We start from the raw sequence: 21,106 nt of genomic DNA on the forward strand, positions 1-21,106 counted from the left end.
GGCCTCCTTAACCAGGAATTTAAAGACCTCCATAATCTGGTCCCCCATTTACCTCTCTAACCTTGCTTTACATTACTTTTCCTTGTGAAATACATATTTCCGACAATACAAGCCACCAGGACTACCAGCTTCTATCTGAACTTGATTCTCTCCTGTTTCTATGTATCTGTATAAGCAATCCCCTAAGCCTGGAAAGCATATTTCCCTCACTTCTATTTAGAATCCTTGTTTTACAAGACTTGATTCAGATGTCATTTAGGTAAAGTCTCCATCCCTTCACATATTATTGGCCTCTTCCTCATCAACTTCCCTTGTGCAATATTTATTTGTGTGTGTGTGTATATATATATATATATATATATATATATATGTATATATTTCATTCCTTCCTCTCTATTCTTTTAGGGCAAGGTGAGTCTCACTACCTAACAGTGATTTTTTTCATGATAGGTGCTTAGTAAATGTTTATTGAATTGGGCTAAATTCACACCTGGGAATAATATCACTTTGATTAATGATAGCTTTACTTCATGGGCATTGCCAAAGTCAATGATTGCAACATGACCCCTGACATAAAATTCTTATCTTTTTTTTTCTTTTTTTTCCTTTTTAAAACCCTTACTTTCCATCTTGGAATCAATACTGTGTGTTGATTCCAAGGCAGAAGAGTGGTAAGGACTAGGCAATGGGAGGGTCAAGTGACTTGCCCAGGGTCACAGAGCTGGGAAGTGTCTGAGGCCAGATTTGAACCTAGGACCTCCTGTCTCTAGGCCTGACACTCAATTCACTGAGCCATTCAGCTGCCCCCCAAATTCTACCTTTTTAACACTAATTTTCTGATGATGATACAAGGCAGTGAGTCCTCAGACATCATAGCATCACAGAATCACAGAATTTTAGAATTAGAAGGAATCACCACCATACTATGCTTAAGAAGCACCCATTCGTTCTTTGCTTGAAGACCTCTAATGGTGGGGAGGTGTGGAATTGACCATTTCTAAAGAAAGTCTGTGGCATTTTTGTATAGTTCTAATTGTTAAGAAATTTTTCCTGCCATCAAAACTAAATATGGCTCATTGTAACTTTTGCCTATCCTTCCCAATTCTATTCCAAATAGAGCAAGTCTAATCTTTCTCCCACATGATAGCCCTTTAAATATCTGAAGGCAGCTATTATTTTCTCTCTCAGGGAACACAATTTCTGAAGAAGCAAAACTCTATATGAACTAAAGGATAATGGAGTAATATTTGGTTGGTACAGGCAATGTGATGTAACTTACCAATAAAAACATATGAAAAGTGTGATGCAAAAGCTAGCACCCAGAAATGTATGCTTGGAAAAGGCATTAGACTAGTCATGTAGGGATGGTGAGAGAAGATAGATGGACAGCTGGAGTATTACATGATATCCAGTGAGTATTAAAAGACCTAGAAGAAATCTCCAGTTTGTTGGCTGGATTCTTCCTGGAAGATTTATAAGAAGATATGGAAAAGAATCATATGGGATGAGGTATGGATCAGTTTCAATCTGTACTATTGAAAGGAATAACTATTAGACTACAAACTCATTAAAGTATTGAAGAAATAATTAAACTATTACAAGGTACTATATTTTCCAACAACAACCCTTGATATAGGCAATATTTGCTGGATAAGCAAAGTAAAATTCAGTGATATTAAGGGGCTAACCAAGGATCATATACTTGGGCAAATAACAGAGCTAAAATTAGATTATATACCTTTGGATAACAAATTCTATGTTAGGTTGTATGTATGTGTGTATACTCTGGAAATACATCCAAAGTTGTTACTCATTTCTGTAGATTGGTCTTTTATCTCACTTTCCTTTATTGGAACATGGATGATCTAGTTGGCCCATGAGACCTCTTCCAACTCATATCCTGTGATGCAGTGAATTTTCCATTTTAATTTTTTTTAATTTGTTCATATTTCACAATAAAATAAGATACTGGCCTGATGGGCCTCATCAGGGAAGACCTGATATTGGAAGTTTGGAGCTAAATGTAAAGAGCTAAATTTATGGCATGGATACATACATTTAAAAATAAAGAACTTGATAAATAGCAACATGAAAGAGATAAAGGTGCAACTTCCTTACTCAGGTCTATGAATACACTTGAATTAGCTAATTTTACCAGCATAAATACATTGATAATACACTTAAGTGATTCTTTGTTGTGATAATCTATTCTTTTACTTAGCCATAGTATGATTAATTCTCCTTTAGTGCATTTATTCTATGAACTGCAAGGTGGATTTTAGGACTTGACTTAATTAACTTTCACAAACACCCCAATTGACTCTACATTTGCCAATCATAAAGGAACTAGGAATAAATGAAGGATCTGGGCATAACACTAAGAATAATTAACTGAGGACTATACCTAATTTTCTGTGTAGCTGTCAAATCACTTCACATTTCCAGGACTCAATGTTGTCATTTGTCAAATGAAGGAATTGGATGTATATTTCTGAAGTGTCTTCTGTCTCCAAGATTCTATGAGTCTGAGTCTATGGGTCTTAGATATTCATCCTGAAAGAAGAGAAAGAAAGAAACCAGGTTATAATTCAATTTACTTCAACAAAGCTCTATTTTAGTGTAATGGTATGGAGTCAGTTCAACTAGGTGGTGCAGTGGATAGAATACCTAGCCTGAAGTCAGGGAGACTAATCTTCCCAAGTTCAAATCCTGCTGTGGATGGGAGATCACCAAGGTACATAGTAGAGAGGAAGAAAAGAAGATGCCCCAGGATATACAATTGAAGAAACCACATTTAGTGAGAGTGACTCAGATGAAGGTCTAGTAAAGGAGATTGAGAAGGAAAATTCAGACAGGTATGAGTAGAATTAAGAAAGAGAAGTGTCAGGAAAACCTAGAGAGAAGAGAGTATCCAGAGAAAAGATTAATGACATTTTCAAAGGCTACAAAGAGTTTAAGAATTACGAGGAATGAGAAAAGGGTAATTTTCTATATTTGGTAATTAAGAAACTTTTGGAAACTTTGGAGAGAGAAGAGCCAACTGATGAGGTTGGAAGCCATATTGCTTATCTCTGGATATTTTCTTCTAGACTGAAATGTCTTCATTAACCAACACTGAATAGGTATAGTTACGTAGCCTGCTATTTATTCACATTGCCTCCCTATTATTCTGATTTTGCTTCACCATCTTGTTCACAAATTGGTCTAGAAATCAGGAGACAATTTTCTCATCCATAAAATGAGGGAGTTAGACCAGATAAGGGGTTCTTAACCTTTTTTTGCATCATGAATTGCTTTGGTGATCTGGTGAAGACTGCAGAATCTTTCTCAATTATTTATAAGCATAAGGTAATATCTAAGATAATAAAGTTAATGAATTATATTATAATTCAGTTATCAAACTATCAAAAATTTTCATGGAGCTCAGTTTAAGAACTCTTGGACTAGATTTTGTTGGACCATGATTCCCCTTCTAGTTGTAAATATTCTATGATTGTATTGTTCCTTAAACATTTTGTAGATTCTTTGGTACTAGCGTCCTCTGTCAAGTCTCTGAGTCCAGCTCCTTTCTGGCCCAGGTCTGTAATTTATCTGATTTTTTAAGAAAGTTCTTTCATATTCAGATAGCTCTGGAACATGTGGAAATGCTTTATTCCCTTCAGCAATTCAGATTATAATTTGTATTCTACATATGACTCATCCATATATGGCTATATGACTCATTCTTTTCGTTCAATAAAGTCTCTGTGAATTCCAACAAATGATTTAGTATTTGAAGCACCAAAACTCAAATAGAAAGGGATTCCTGCAGGTTGTACATTGATTTAGAAAACCACAAATCAACATTATCTATGTTTTATTGCATTTTTTGTTAAACATTTTCCAATGACATTTTAAACCATTTCACTGATGTCTCTAATCTAAGGGGTCTTCCTTTACATCTCTTGACATTATGTGGATATAAATGAAACACATGAGCTATTAATCTATTAGTTCCCAATCTTAGTATTGTATGATTGAAAACCGTTACCCTAAAAAAGGACTACATATCCCAAGAGCCCATGACTTCCTGTCATTACATACTTCTTGTAGACTGTGAAGATTGGATTTAGCTATTTCCTGATTGTAACAATGAAGATACTTAGTTTAACAAAATCAGGAATGTCTTGGGGACTCTAAATTACTCCACCCTACTTAGACCATAATTTAGGGAAAGATAAAGTTGTAATCTCCTGATTGAACAATGAAGGTACTTAATTCTTACCTTATAGTGAAGCTGGAACTTTAAGTTAAGTCTATTTTAAGATCTTAATATAAAAAGGTGGTAAGCAACTATAAAGGTTAAATTAATCACAAATAGGTCAAGTAACTAACAAAAGGTGAACTTAACAAAGAAGTGTTAAGTAACTCTAAAGATATAATCTAATCAAAGAAGATGAGAACTAAAAAGAATGGGAATTTAGAGGAGGAGGAGACACAAGAGTGAAAGGTCTATATATTTGGATCACTTCCTATCTCTGGTACCTTTTGCGGCAGAGAGTTGGCTGATAGCAGCATGCTGGGCCTTTCAGCATTTTAGCGTGGCTACAAGTTATTGTCTGGTTTGGTGGTGAGTTTCTGGCTGAGTTTCCCTCCTCTACTTTTCCAACATTATCCTCTTAGAAGCCTCTAATCTTCTTCAGAGACTTAGAGGCAGGAATTTTAAACGCCCCCTGGCAGGAGAAATCCTATATCCTCTTTACTCCTTCTCTGTAAATTCCTTCCCTCTATATTAATTAAATTACCCAAAATTTCCAAACTGACTTGGGTATTTTATTTGAGATTTCCCTTGACAACCAATTAAATATAGATTTAAGTCACAACCCTAAAATTATCTTCACAAGACAGAGGATAAAGGGTGTGGGCTTTGGAGACGCCTCTCTCTGATGTAGAATCAGCATTGATGGTGGTGAGTGGGGTTAATTATTGTCTGTTGGTTAAATGGCATTTATTCATTGCCTACTATGTAGTAGGCATGTACTAAAATCTAGGGATACAAAGAAAGAGGGAAAAACCCACTTCTTGTTCTCTAGAACTTATAGTATAATGAAAGAGACAACAAACAACTTTTTACAAAAACAAATATATATGTATATAAATGTGTGTGTATGTGTGTGTGTGTGTGTGTGTGTGTGTGTGTGTGTGTGTGTACACACACACAAACAACATAAATTGGAGATAATCTCAGAGGGAGGGTGCTAAGACTAAGGAGATCTAGAAAAGGCTTCTTGTAGAAAGTGGGATGTTTTCTGAGACCAGAAGGATAGTGGGGAATCTAGGAGGTAGAGCTAAAAATGGAGGGCATCCTAGACACATGGGACAGTGATTGATAATGCTCAGAGTTGGAAATGGACTATCCTGAAACAACAACAGGAAGAAGTCAGTTTCACTGATTATATAAAATATGGAGAGGAATAAGGTATAAGACTGGAAAGACAGGAAGGAACCAGGTAATAAACATCTTTAAAAGCCAGAACACTATCTATTTAATCTTAGAAATAATAAGAAGCCACTGAAGTTTATCAAATTGGGATAGCCATATAATATGGTTAGATTTTCATTTTATGAAGATTAATTTGACAGCCAAGTAGAGGATAGATTATGTGGGGGAAAGACTTAAGGTGGGGAGACAAAAGAAAGACTACTATAATAATCCAGGCAGAAGGTGATAATTGATGGTATCAGGGTGGTTGTAGTGTCAGAGGAGAAAGGTGTTTATATATGAGAGATATTATAATGGTTAAAAATTATAGAACTTGACAATTAATTGGACATGGGAATATGAGGAGTCATGCATGATACCTAGCTTGTCAGTCTGGGTGACAGGGAGGATAGTGGAAACTTTGACAATAATAGGGAAGTTATAAAGGGGGAGGAAAATGGAAGAAAAGATGAAGTTGAGTTTTAAAAATATTGAGTTTAAGAGGTCTAATAGGTAAAGATGCAAGACTAGAGGTTAGATGAGAGGTAAAAGCTGGACTAATACATCTGAGAGTCATCTTCAAAAATATGATTGAAACCATGGGAGCTTATGAGAACACCAAGGAAAATAGTATAGGGCCATGTTGGCAAACCTATGACGTACGTGCTAGAGGGGTCTTTTCCCTTTCCCCTCTCCAGTGTGCCCGAGGACATTTTTTCACATCATCAGCCCCTCTGCCCAGCAGCCCAATGGGAGCACTTCCTCTCTCTCCCCTGTCTAGGGTAAGGGGGTGACTCACATGAAGTGTGAGGGTACAATTTGGGCCTTCAGTTTCTAAAAGGTTAGCCATCATGGGTACAGGGGAAGAAGAAAAGAAAATCCAGTAAAAAGTCTTGGGGAACCCCCACAGTTAGAGGGCATGACGTGGATGAGTGTAGTAGCTACTAAGGTCCAGAGATCCTTAGAATGAAGTTGCAAGGCAAATGAGTATCATTTCCTTGGAGAGAGGCTAAGAGAAGGGATATTAATGGCAATTATTATTGTTCTACCATCCCAGTGGGGTCTAGGTGGCTTCAGGGGGAGAGACGCAATGATACTGATTGTGTATATTATTATCTTAATTCTATGAATTTCAAACTGTATCAGTTCATAAGTCTTTCCATTCTTTTATGAATTCTTTACTTTTGAAATTTCTTATTGCAATAATATTCTTTTACAGGAAATATTGTTGTTTGTCCTTCATTTTCAAAGAAGACCATTGATATCATGGAGTGATATCTTGACTTTCATGTGAATTGGATTTAATTGAGGCAGAATGGCACAAAGTCATCAGCCTCACTTTCTCTTCCACAGTCAAAGAAGTCCAACAATAAGAGGAGTCAAGATGGTCCCAGATGTGGTGGATGACCTTGGCAGCTATGATGTCTGACCAAACTCTAAGTACTCTACAGTGCATGTTTCATTTTCCTTCAAGGCTATTAGTACAAATTATTCTCATCTCATCTTCACATGCTTGGGGTAGACATGCCCCTAACTCACTGATGGGTTTGAGGCCTGTCAGTTCCACTTAACCTGATTTAGTTTGACTGCAAGATGGTTTTACCAGGGTACAGCCATTGCACATGCTACAGTTTTTTGGAGCCACAGATGAGAATTGGGAAAGGTAGACACCAAAGGTGCCCTGGAAAACACTCAGAAAGCTCTTACATTAGAGGTGCTAGTCCTCTCTGAATGATTTATCTACTCCTACAGGGAATAAGGGTCTTGATGGAGAGAGAAGGAGATACTTCTCTGGAATCTTGAGTACTTTGTGGGAGAAGCAAATCTGAAGGATACTATTAGAGGAATAAGTTGAAGAAGGAATAATGGGACTATAAATTACTTGTTGAAAGGGAGAGAAAATGTGTCAAGAAGTGGGAGAGGTTACCTAAAGGGAGGTGGTTTGGACATAGTTAAAAATTGTACTGTATAAGAACTTTGTGTAAGCTCACTCACCCAGATCTCCAGTTCTTATTTTATAGTGATAAACTAAACTCAAAGACTATATCCTGCCCCATAAAACATGATACAAACTAAATAAGAAGAATAACTTCTGGAGGAAAAGATCCCTGATTTGTTCATAAAATATGTCAGTACACTCAGACCTCTACCAAATTAGAAAAAAAAAATGATGAGAAATTAACTTAACCTAGTTTCAAAAGATAAAATTGCATATGTGCTATGTATGAAAAGTTATGTGCTTGTGTATATCTATGTGTGCACTTTGTATTATGTGTGTTTGTGTGGTTAATAGTTATTTAAAAAGAAGAGCTGAGCAACCTACTAAAAGAATGCATCATTGATTTCCTCTCTTACTATATGTATAATTGAAAATTTGTTACCCTAAAAAAGAACTACATTTCCCGAGAGCCTACTGACTTCCTGTCATTATGTAATTCCTGTAGACAGGGTATAAATATTGAGTTGGGCGGTCCTTTCTTTGGCATGATGACATTGAGCTTGGTGTTGGTGGTAAGTTAAACACGGGGATTTTAAATGGGTTGATCAGCTATGGGCACATGTTTGTTTGTTTGTTTGTTTGTTTTTATTTTGTATCCTCTTTATTCCTTGATTTCTAATGATCATTAGTAATTTCCTAAAATATAATATTTTTATTATTTGACATTAATTTCAATTTTTATAGTTTTTGGCAACCAAAAGGAATGAGAAAAACTCAATTTTTCAAAGATAGCCTAGATAAATTTTACGCCATGTTTCTCCTGCCAAGGCTTTTTGCCCACCCCACTCACCCACCCACCCTTTCTTTGGAGCTATTGCCTTTTTCTTTCCTTACTTTTTGCCTGGTTGCCTTCCCTACTGGCTGGGCTATTTTTAACCAGTAGACTCTGCTTGAGCCCATGTTCTTTAGTTCCTCGTTGCTGCCTCTGGCGATCATCCTCCTAATCTCTAGTCCTGCTCCTGCTCCTGCTCTGGCTTTGGTCCCAGCCCCAACTTCGTTCCTGTTGGTAACTGCCACTGTATCTTTGGAATTCACAAACTTGGAGCCACTCTCAGGGCAATGGTAAAAACCAGGGTGTATTTTCCTTAGGAAATAATTAGCTTCCTAACTCCCTCTCCACGTGGCTGGGGAAACTAGCGTTTTACCTTGGGGGGAAGGAAAGAAGGAAATTACTCTACCAAACAGGAAGTAAATTATGAGCATGGCATACTCTATGAAAGAGCAGTACCCTGACTATTTCAAACAGATTTTACCATTCATGAATGCACTATTCTTTTCAATTATCTTTCCTGAGATTCAGGGAAGAAATTCATCTCCCTACAACTCTTTGCCATTTGGGCCTGCCCAGTCTCTAAGATTCTTTCAGTTTGAGATTCCCCAAACCCATCTTCTCCCTTGCTATGGGAAATATCATACTTCTGACAAATAGTGTCTGAATGGTTAAAGAAAGGAAATTTAAAGATTCTGGAGGTGAAATTTTAAGCCCTTTCAGACTCCCATGTTTTATAAAAGTCTCTGTATTTCATTGAATTTTGCTGATTGTTTTGTTTACAAATTAATGTGGTTGGTTTTAAGTTCATATGTATATATACTTAATACTATTCTGTTACACTGAATCAGTTTAATCTACTGTGTTTTAACTACTGTTATATTCTGTTACCTTTCCCCTATAACTATACTGAAAAAATATTATTGAATAAGCCCATATAAAAACAGATTTTTCTTCCATTTTGGCTTTGTAAGTTGTCACACAGATGATGGATGTACTCCATTGATAAATTTAATGAGCTAAATATCTCAAATAGATTTTAAGGGGTCTTTAGACATGATTAAAAAATTTTTTTTCAACAACTCTGACTGATCATTTTGCCTACCTCTGAGTTATTTGTAACCAGAGCTAAAGGGTCCATTTTAGTAGCTGAAGTGAAGTACAATTATAATCCCTAACTCCAAAATTTATAAAAATATGAATGGATGGGACATAACAGTCTCATGCCAAAGGATCTGGGAAGTTCATCCCAGGGCATGGTACCCCTAGATTGCTCCCAAGATGGAGCATTTCTCATTTGTAAATCTTTGGTTTAATTTACTTCCACCAGAACAATCTAGATTTTTTTAGTAATGTTCTAGACCCAAATAAGTTTTACTTTGTTTAAAAATATCTCAGTCAGGGTTGAAAGATTTACTACACCTGAAAAACCTGTGACAAGTATCCATTAGCTCTAAATGTCATACAGTAGACTCATGTAAAATATGATAGTGAATTTGTTTGCTATTGTCCTTAAAAGGGCTATTATAACTTTGGGGATTTTGATAATTCTTGAATGTGCATACCTGTTGTACTATTTTTTTTTATAAAAACTGTAAACAGTGGATCATAGTCAAGTTTGAAAAGGAAAAGGATCTCATTTTGGGGTAGAAACCTTTGTATTCTACCTTTCCCTAGCTAAACCAGTGTGTCAATGATTGTAAGCTATATATTTTTGATTTTTAAAAGCTTTATTATTGTTTTTGTTTGCATGTGCAATATACTCTTTTAGTTTTAATTTTTTCTCCTTTTTGTATTTGAAGCACATGTCAATAGCATTAAGATTTTCTTTAACTTTTTTGATTTTGCAGTAATATGTTTAAATTACATTTGCTATAATATTAATGTATACCCAAAACTTTAGACTATACAAATGATGCCAATGATGATTTAAAAAAATTATGGGACTTGCTTAATGATTCTGTCTGATTCCAGGCGTATTATAAGGGGAAGTTAATTTGTATCTGAGGGGTTCAGTCTTTCAGTATAGAGAAGGGGAAAGAGTGGAGACCACCCCCCCTTCTCAAAGTGGGGTATATGGGACACAGCTGATGTTTAGGGTTGACTCAGAGAAAGGAGAAGGGGTTTGAAGATTTCTGCCTTCCCTCCTTAGCTAAAGATGTTCTGCCTAATTTGCTCTTGTTCCTCTTGTCCCCCCCCCCCCCAACTACTATAGACCAAAGGGTCTTCCCTTGATCTGTTAACTCACACTCAGCTTGGGGAACAGATAACTTTTAATGTCAACTCAATCAGTGAATACAAAAGGAATAATGGGCAGGGAGGAATGGAAAAAGCTCTGGCAGCTTGAGCCCCCTAAGAGAAAGTCAAGTTGACTCACCCTGGGTTTTGTGAAGATAATTTTAGGGTTGTGACTTAAAATCTAGATTTAATTGACTGCCAGGGGAAATCCCATATAAAATACCCAAGTCAGTCTGGAAATTTATGGTAATTTAATTAATATAGAAGGAAGGAATTTAAGGAGAAGGAGTAAAGAGGATATAGGATTTCTCCTGCCTGGCCTGTGCCAGGGGGAGTTTAAAATTCCTGCCTCTAAGTCTCTGAAGAAGATTATAGGATTCTAAGAGGATAATGTTGGAAAAGTAAAGGAGGGAAACTCAGCCAGAAACTCACCACCGAACCGGACAATAGTTTGTAGCCACACTAAGATGCCGAAAGGCCCAGAATGCTGCTATCAGCCAACTCTCTGCTGCAAAAGGTACCAGAGATAGGAAGTGATCCAAATATATAGACCTTTCACTCTTGTGTCTCCTCCTCTAAATGCCCATTCTTTTTAGTTCTCATCTTCTTTGATTAGATTATATCTTTAGTTACTTAACTCATCTTTGTTAAATTCGCCTTTTGTGAATTACTTGACTTTTTTGTGATTAATTTAACCTTCATAGTTGCTTACCACCTTTTTTGTATTAAGATCTTAAAATAGACTTAACTTAAAGTTCCAGCTTCACTATAAGGTAAGAATTAAGTACCTTCATTGTTCAATCAGGAGACTACAACTTTGTCTTCCCCTAAATTATGGTCTAAGTAGGGTGGAGTAATTTAGAGTTCCCAAGACATTCCTGATTTTGTTAAACTAAGTATCTTCATTGTTGCAATCAGGAAATAGCTAAATCCAATCTTCACAGTTTGGCCCATTGGCCACAGTTCAGACTCAGGGCAACAGGAGCTGAAGTAAAGTTGTACAGAGATCTAGAATGTCTTTCTTAGGCTTCCTCTTCAAAAGTCTTTTTAATTGTGAAAATTTTGGGGAAAGATTTCTAGTCACCAGCAGGAAAAATGGGTAACCCTCAGGAGAAAGTCTTTTCCCACCTTCTCTCTTTGGCTTTTCAAGACTGAGAGACCAACTCCTCTACCCGCCAGAGTCTCCTCCTCCTCCAGATTCCAAAACCTTTGGGGCCCCTCCCCTGTCAAGGTGATCAGTTTCACATACTCTTCAGCCTGGCACTTTTTCTTTAGTTCCAGCCTGTTACACAGGAGAAGGGAGTACAAAAAGAACCAATGCACAGTGCCAAAGAACCATAAAGCTATTTGCATAGTGCCAATTGAGAATAAGGTCAAAGAGTCCAAACCAATCCTACATGGACTGATGACATTCTGTGCAAAGAGCTCAAGGACTTAATCATGTGTGAGACTTGAGATCAAGGCTGTTTAACATATGTTAAATACAGGTCTTCCTTGTACCATACACTCTATATAAAATGTGACATCGATTATTTTGGCTCTATCCTGACTCCCATTTGCTCCTTTAATCTAGTCCCTTTTCTCTGTTATAGTATGGCAACTTCCTATAGTCTTGGCTATAAATGGGTAAGTGAAATATTACTGCATTTTGTCCTACAGACTTGTGGGATATAAATTGCTTTAATTGGGCCCTGATTCAAGGACCTGTTATAGGTTTATTTTCCTTTATTTAAAAATTTTACACATAAGACTTTGATAGTCTCTATTTCATCCAGAAGTTATTTTTTCTCTTTTATTTGAATTTTTTTGATGTTTTTTATTTCTGTCAATTGATTCATATACCTCATAACTCAGCCATGCATCCCTAAGTGATCACTGTGTTTTTCAACACCTTCTTCAGGGGGGAATGTAGTATTATTCTAAAATGTAAAGTTTAAATTCTTGTGAGAGTAATTTTAGGTTAAGAATCATGATACCTCTCTGAATCCAGAAAGTGAACCATTTGCAGATGGCACCATGAAGATGCCTCCACAGACCACACACTGCACCAGAAGATACAGAGTGAACTTTGGAATGTGGTGATTTGACCTGTGTAGGGTTGAATACATTTGTTTTGTATGTATGCCTTTATGCCAAAGAAGACTGCTCCCTAGCTGGCTTTTTGTCAATGCACCTAGCAATCATGGGTTTGTTCTTTTTTCTTTTATCCCCAAAGTATTGTAATTTAAAAGTTGGTTATGTTTAAGAGATCCATTGGAGAGCTAGTCTTCCAAGGATCTTAGGGGGGAAAGTATAATTGAAAATCTGTTACCATAAAAAATAACTACATTTCCTGATATTCCACTGACTTACTGTCATTATGTACTTCCTGTAGACAGGGGATAAATATTGAGTGGGTGGTCCTGCCCCTCTCTCTTTGGCATGATGACATATTAGCATGGTTTTGGTAGTAAGCTAAGTACGGGGATTTTAAATGGGTTGATCAACCATGGGCATGTGTCTTTATTTTGTATCTTTTTTATTCCTTGGTTTCTAATGATCATTAATAAATCTCCTAAAAATATAATATTTTTATTATTGAGATTTAATTTTAACATTTACATATATCACCCTTAAGTGATTCAAATAATTCTGCAAGGTATAGAGAAAGATTCTAGTTCAGGATATTTTTAATTTATCAGCATCATGGTCCTTATACATATATCTAATATATTGTGGATAGGAAGAATATCACTATGATTTGTCAAAAATAATGATTTTTTGGCTGGTAAGATATCCAAATGAAGAGATTCACTTGGATAGACTTATAAGATCAAAAAACTGGAAGGGAATCCTCTTTAAAATATCCAGTCTGGACTTTTCTTTAAGATCTTTACTTGTTAAAACTTTTTTATCTTCCAAGGTAGCCATTGGCATTTCTGGACAACTTTGATGTTTTTTCCTTATGGGGCACCTCTATCGAGATTGTGACTTGAATTCATACTTAAATTGGCAAAATCCCTCTGCAGAGAGTGGTTGATTACTACTACTTGCTATGTATTTGGATAAATATAAATAAGTTTCATGTAAAGTTCCCCTCATGTAAATCTGATTGTGCATATGGAATTGAGTTTATAAGTGGGATGGTTGCTTGTTTTTAACAATATTGAGGACAGGGCTCCCATATGTTATAAATATATTTCATTTGTTAAAAATAGATTTGAATCCAAGACTTCAATCCCCAGAAGCCCTTGCTCCACTTCCCCAGAATGCTTTGTAATCTCACTGAAAACCTCACCTGGGCCGAGAACGAGATGGGTTATTTAAACTGATTGCAAAAGCTTTTTTTTTTTCTTCCCTGTTTTCTACTTGCAAGCAGATGTGGCTCTTTCCATAATGTAGGTGAGGTTGTGTCTAGGCCTCTCTCTGGCCTAGACAGGTGCTTTCTTATCCTGTATTTTCTTTAATACTTAATCCTTAATAAACCTCACAAAAGAGAGAAACTAATTTCTATCTTGCCTCATTCTCTGCAGAGAGAAACTAATTTCTATCTTGCCTCATTCTCCCCAAAATTTTAATCTTTCCAGTTGGCGACCTAATGGGAGAAAAGACTCTCAATTTTTTTTTTTAATGATAGCCTAGATAATGATTTTTAAGCCACCTTTCTCCAAGATGCTTTTTTAGAAAATCATCTAGATCACCTCCTGTCTGCAGCCCCCTATCCTGACCTCTCTCCGTCTTCACCTGGTCCTGGCCCATCCCACCCCGGCGGCCCGATCTGGCTTGGGCTCCTGCTCCTGGCTTCTCACCTGGTGCCAGATATCCTGGCTTTGCCTGCCTGTTTCTGTGCTCCAGACCCATGAGCGTGACCCCAGCCGGCTCATCACCCAGATCCTTGGAGCAGATCGCTCAGGACTCATTTCTACCAGCTGGTAACAGGGGTATTGGCTCCATGTGGGTGGATCAGAGTGTAGGAGGGGAGAGAGAAAAGGGAGAGGAGAAGAAACAGACTTTTCCAAACAGGAGCTTAAAAGCAATGGGCTATTTAAAAGGACACCTTTTGACTATTCTGGTAAATTTATTGACTTCACCTGCATGTCAGGGAGAAGATTCAGCTAACTTTGGGGAGGCAAATGGGTGGCTCAGCGAACTGAGATCCAGGCCTAAAGACATGCGGTCCTGGGTTAAAATCTAGCCTCAGATACTCCCCAGCTGTGGGGCCCTGGATGGGTGCCTTAACCCCCATTGCTTACCCCTTACCACTCTGCCTTCCAACAATAGACATTTAAATGGATAAGAACCCAAAGAACTTTGAAGAGACTAGAGGCTATATTTTAAGGCATTTCAGACTACAATGATTTATAAAAAATCTCTGTATTTCTATTGCATTTTCCTGATTGTTTTGTTTAAGATATAACTTTGTGATTTTAAGTTCATATATTACTGGATTCAATATTATTCTGTTATACTGTTCATTTAATGTACTGAGTTTTAAAATTCTGTTGCTTTTCCCCTATAACCATATATTGAAAAAAAAAATCATCGTAATTAAGCCCATTATGAAAAAACAGCTTTTTACTATTTCTGACTTTGTAAATTGTCACATAGAGGATAGTTGGACTTCATCAGAACTGGTTACAATTGTATTAACAACCTTTGGAAAATTTAATGTGCTAAATATCTCATGATTTTAAGGGTTTTCAAAATATGATTTTTGGAATTTTTTTAAACAATCTCTGGTTATTTTTGCCTGCCCCTACCACAAGGTAAGGCTCATAGCTGAAGTGAAATACAGTTATAATCCCCAACATTCCCACATTTCTAAATATGTGAATGGAAGTTGGGGCAGTTAATCTCAGGGCATTTATACCCCTAAATAAGCCTCCAAAAAAAGGAGCATCCTTTTATTTATACTCTTCAGATCACTACTTTACTTCCACCAGAATGAGATTTCTTGATGATGTTCTAAACCCAAAATGAGTTTTACTTTGTTTTAAACATATGTTTATTACCAAGGTTGAAAAATTGCTACATTTGTAAAAATTGTGACAAATATCCATCAATTCATAGGGTTTTTAAAATGTCATACAGCAACTCATGTAAAATATGAGAGTGTGTTTGTTTGCTGTTGTAATTAATTGGGCTATTGAAAATTTTGGGGATATTGATACTACATATTTGTACTACTGTTCTTTAAAAATGAAAAAAACCTTGTAACATTCATTTGCTCATACAGCGGATCATGGCCACATGAAGAGGAAATGGATCTCATTTTTGGTGAGAAAGCCTTGTATTCTATATTTTCTTAGCTGACACAGAGTGTCAATGATTATAAACTATATTTTTGAATTTTCAAAGCTCTTTTATTATTATATTTTCCTTGCATATGCAATATACTATTTTTCTCTCTCTTTTTTATATTTGAAGCACATGTCACCAGTATTAAGATTTTCTTTAACTTTTTGATTTTGCAGTACTATGAGTTTAAAATACATTTGCTAATGCATGCCCTAAAAAGCTTGTGACTATAAAAATGATGCCACTAATTATTTTAAAAAATTATGGGACTTTGCTGAATGATTCTGTCTGATTCCAGAACAAGATATACACACAACAGAGCCATTGCACAGAGCCAAAGAAAAGCCAATCCAGGATGGATTGATGCACCTCTAGGCCAATACAAAGGTCTTGAACCTAGTGTGAAGACTTGAGGTTACTGTGTTTAACATGTTGTTACGACATAGGCTTTCCTTGTGTCCACACTCATTCTGAAAATACAGACGAGAATCCCTGAAACCTTGGCTCATATAATCTGGTCCCCTCTTTCTGTCTTTCATAGTGTGGTACCTTTCTGTAGTACTGGCTATTGACTGAGTAAATGCATCATTGCTTAGATCATTTTGATTGGGCCCTGATTCAAGGACCTGTTATAGATTTATTTTTCTTTTTACTTGGAATTTTTACACATAAGACTTTGATAGTCTATATTTTCATCCAGAAATTTTTCTTTTTTATTTGGATTTTCTGATATCTTTTTAATATCTCTTGCCAATTGATTCATATACCTCATACCTCAGCCATGCATCCCTAAGTGATTGTGTATTTTTCAATCACCCACAACACGGGGAAATGTAAAAAAAAATATTATTATTTAAATTGCAAAGTTTAAATTCTTTTTGAGAAGAATTTTAGGTAGAGAAAGATGATACCTCACTGAATCCAGAAACTGAACTGTTGAAGATACAATGAAGAAGCCTCCAGATCACAAGTGCACAAAAATGAAGTTTAGGTGTGGCTGATTGAACATTTATTTGTATGTATACTTTCATGCCAAAGGGGACTGCCCCTTAACTGACTGACTTTTTGACAATGCGACCAACAATTATTGGTTTTGTTTTTTTTCCCTCTTATACTCACATTATTGTAATCTTTAAGTTGATTATGTTTTCAAGATTCTTTGGGGGAAAAATTAATTTTTTCCAAAAATAATCACACGGAGAAATGTAAAAAATAGACTTGAATCCAGGACTTCAATCCCCAGAAGCCCTTGCTCCACTTCCCCAGAATGCTTTGTAATCTCACTGAAAACCTCACCTGGGCCGAGAATGAGATAGGTATTTAACCTGATTGCAAAGGCTTTTTTTTTTCTTCCCTGTTTTCCGCTTGCAAGCAGATGTGGCTCTTTCCATAATGTAGGTGAGGTTGTGTCTAGGCCTCTCTCTGGCCTAGACAGGTGCTTTCTTATCCTGTATTTTCTTTAATTCCTAACCTTTAATAAACCTCATAAAAATATAATATTCCTTGCAGAGAGAAACTAATTTCTATCTTGCCTCATTCTCCCCACAATTTTAATCTTTACACATTTGATCTTCCACTCCTCTGGTACCACAATGATTGAAACAGATAAGACTTACTATAAGATAAGATGACCCACTCAGGTGAAGATAATTCTTAACACTACATTCACCATTGAACTCCAACCTCCAGTGACAACTCTTGAAAGATTATCTAGCCACTCTAATCTTGAAATACTGATTCTCCTCAGATGAAAGAACAAGTTAAAAGAGGAAAAGGTAGACATTTGTTCATAACTGCTGTACCTGATTAAGAAATAAAACAAAGGCCTTAACTCTTTTCCTCATCCTAGTTTTTGAAGGCAACTCAAAGCAGTTCTGTTTCTTTGCAGACACTTCAAAGTAAAAAATAGTAAAATAATGAGTTGTCTCATTTGTATTCACACTCTGTACTCACTTAAAATCCATAGTCATCAATTCTTCTAGCTCCAAAGTCAATTAGAAGATTCCCATAAAGACATAGTGCCCATCCCTGTATCACCATGGCTGTAAACTGACTCCATGTTCATATGGTCACTTGGTACTAAAACTAGAGGGGCAATGGCTATCTAATATCAAAGGATCTGCCTCCTAGGAGAGTCTTACTTTATTAGCACTTGCATCTGCACCTCTGAAACTTCCATCTATTGTCCTGATTCTGTTCTATATAGTTAATAATATGTCCAATCCTTCCTCTATGTGACAACTTTTCTAATATTTGAAAAATGCAACCATGTTTTCCTTGGATTTTATCTTCTCCAGAACAGTTATTTCTAGTTCCCTTAACCTTAGTTCAATAAGCATTTGCTTAGTACCTATTATATTCCAGGCATTTTGCTGAGTGTTGGGGATACAGAGACAAAAAGGAAGCCATCCCTACCATCAAGAAGCTTACACGCTAGGGACTTCGGAGTAAACATGGAGGCAGTGTAGACCTAGGACTCTTCTTCTCCTCACCACTACTGATATAGTCTACTTCAAAAGGCCAAAAAACCTGAATTCATATGAATAAAGGGAAAAGTATTGAAAGTATGTGGGATTGGGGTATTTCCACGCTATAAGGTGGTGAAATAGCTTCCACCAAATGCAAGCTGATCAACCCTCTTCCACCCCAGCTATGGAGCCAGAGTTAGAGTCAGTGTGCTAGAATCAGTTAGCTAGCAGGGGGCACCTCTAGAGCCAGTGAGGGGCACATCTAGGTACTGAGAAGCTGACTAATACCACCAAAGACCTACCTCTAAGAGCAGCTAGACCTGAGACCCCAGCAGGCTGAAAAGCTCAGACCTTGGACATACATGCAGATAGCACAGAGAAGGGTGATAAATTGTAGAAGCTGTAGGGACTCAAGAGGTAGCCTCAAGGAAAAAAAAAACCTTGCTCCTTAGCTCCAGACCCAGTTTTCCATAACTGCCCTCCTCACTCAGACTTCTGACTGGAAAGGGAAGGAAAAACCACCATAGTGATGGCAAATAATGCCCAGGAAAAACAAATTCCTAACACCAAGAAGAACAAGAAGAAGGTATTGATCCTGGATAATTTTATGGAGGAAAAAAACAGAATACAGAGAAAATAACAGTAGAGGATATGGAAATAAATGTATCCAAACCTTTAAAAAAATTGAAATGGGCCACAAGCTCTTGAGAATTTAAATTGGGGATTATAAAAAAGATGGAAGAATTTTGGCAAGAAAAGTGGGAAATAGTTCACAAAAGAAACTAACATTTTGAATGACAGGAAGTCCCAATTGGAGAAATAGCTGGAAGACACACACACACACACACACACACACACACACACACACACACACACACACACACAGAAATAGGATAGACCAAACTGAAAAGGAAAATCAAAAATTATAGCAGAAAACCAGTCCTTAAAGACCAGAATTAGGCTATTGGAAGCCAACGATCTTGCAAAACAGCAAGAATTAATATAGCAAAGTCAAAAGATTAACAAAATAGAAGAAAACATAAAATATTTCACTGACAAGATGATAGACCATGAAAACTGGTCTTGAATAGGCAATATGTATATCATTCGTCTACCTGAAAACCCTGACATCATACAACAAGAAATTATCCAAGAAAACTGCCCTGATGTCTTTGAATAAGGGGACAAAAAAGACATTGAAAGAGTTCAAAGAACACCCTCTACACTAAATCTTAAAAAGACAACCCCCAGGAATGTAATTGCCAAATTCAAGAGCTTCCAAGCTAAGGAGAAAATTTTACAAGAAGCCAAAAAGAGACAATTAAGATATCAAGGAGTACCAATCAGGATTACACAAGATCTGGCAGCTACCACAGTAAAGGACAGCAAGGCTTGGAATATGATATTCAGAAAGGCAAGAGAATTGAGTCTTCAACCAAGGATCACCTGCCCATCAAAACTGACTATATATTTCCAGGATAAAGTATGGGCATTCAACAAAATAGATTTCTAAGTATTTGTAAAGAAAAGACCAGAAATAAGTGGAAAGTTTGATATCTAAACACAAAAATCAAGAGAAACATGAAAAGGTAAATAAGAAAGAGAAGGGAAATGGGAAAATGTTTTTATTTAAATTTTCTTCTTTAAGGGCTTCAATAAGATCAACTTTTTATACTAATATATGGGAAAATGTTATTTGTAACTCTCAAAAATTATTTTCACTATTCTAGTAATTAAAAGAATCATTCACAGGTAGAGATTGGGGTAATAAATGGTCTAAGATGATAAGCAAAAAAAGAAAATGGGACGAGGGAATCGAAGATGGTGCCAAGAGAAACTTGAAGGAATAAGATGAATAGGATAATTTATATCACACAAAGAGGCACATGGGAAGGGGAGGGGAAGAATACTATTATAAGTGGGAAAGGAAGAGAGAGCTAATAGGTAATACTTAATCCTTACTCTCAGTGAAATCAATTTTGAGAGGGAAGAACATCTACATCCATTGGGGTATAGAATTCTATCTTACCCTACAGGGAAAGTGAGAAGGGAAAATCCAAGGGGGAAGAGATTGGGGTAGGGAGTACAAAAAGGGAAGAAAGAGAGGGGGGAGAGAATTTAATAGACCCTAAAAAATAATACGATAGAAACAAAAAGGGAGGGGGTGGAAAGGTAAGCATAATAAGGGCAGGGATTATGGGGACTGATTAAAAGCAAATCACTGATTTAAAAGGATATAGTGAAATAAGAAGGGCCAGAACTAGGAAAGGATATCAAAATGTTGGGGAATACACAAGAGGCAATCATAACTTTGAACCTGAATGGGATGAACTCATGCATAAAACACAAGCAAATAGCAGAGTGGATTAGAAACCAAAATCCTACCATATCTTGTCTAAAAGAAGCACACATGAGGCAGGTAGACACTCATAGGGTAAGGATTTAAGGTTAGAGTAAAATCTATTTGGCCTCAACTGAGAAAAAGAAGTCAGGAGTTGTAATGAGGATATCTGACAATGCCAAAATAAAAACAGATCTAGTTAAAAGAGCTAGGGAAGGTAATTATATCCTGATAAAAGGCAGTATAGACAATGAGGAAATATCAGTATTCAACATGTATGTACCAAATGGTATAGCATCCAAATTTCTAAAGGAGAAACTAGTGGAGCTCAAGGATGAAATAAATAGAAAAACTATACTAGTGGGAGACCTGAAATTTCCTCTATCAAATCTAGATAAATCAAACCAAAAAATAAATAAGAAAGAGGTAGGAGATGTGAATGAAATCTTAGAAAAATTAGAGTTAATAGAGATGTGGAGAAAAATAAATAGGGACCAAAATTAATACACCTTTTCAGCAGCACATGGTACATTCACAAAGATTGACCATGTAC

At 36.4% G+C, this 21,106-nt stretch overlaps 1 long non-coding RNA gene across 1 annotated transcript in view; it reads right to left on the bottom strand.

Moving 5' to 3' along the window:
- Positions 1–2,236: 2,236 nt before the first annotated feature.
- The window catches only part of LOC103106070 (uncharacterized), a 63,886-nt gene continuing 45,016 nt past the window's right edge, over positions 2,237–21,106 (bottom strand). Inside the window, exon 3 of the long non-coding RNA XR_001626664.2 lies at positions 2,237–2,553. This is a non-coding gene — a long non-coding RNA (uncharacterized LOC103106070). The remainder of the gene's footprint in view (positions 2,554–21,106) is intronic.

Source organism: Monodelphis domestica, chromosome 1, assembly GCF_027887165.1.
Source record: "Monodelphis domestica isolate mMonDom1 chromosome 1, mMonDom1.pri, whole genome shotgun sequence".
In the NCBI taxonomy this organism is placed as follows: domain Eukaryota; kingdom Metazoa; phylum Chordata; class Mammalia; order Didelphimorphia; family Didelphidae; genus Monodelphis; species Monodelphis domestica.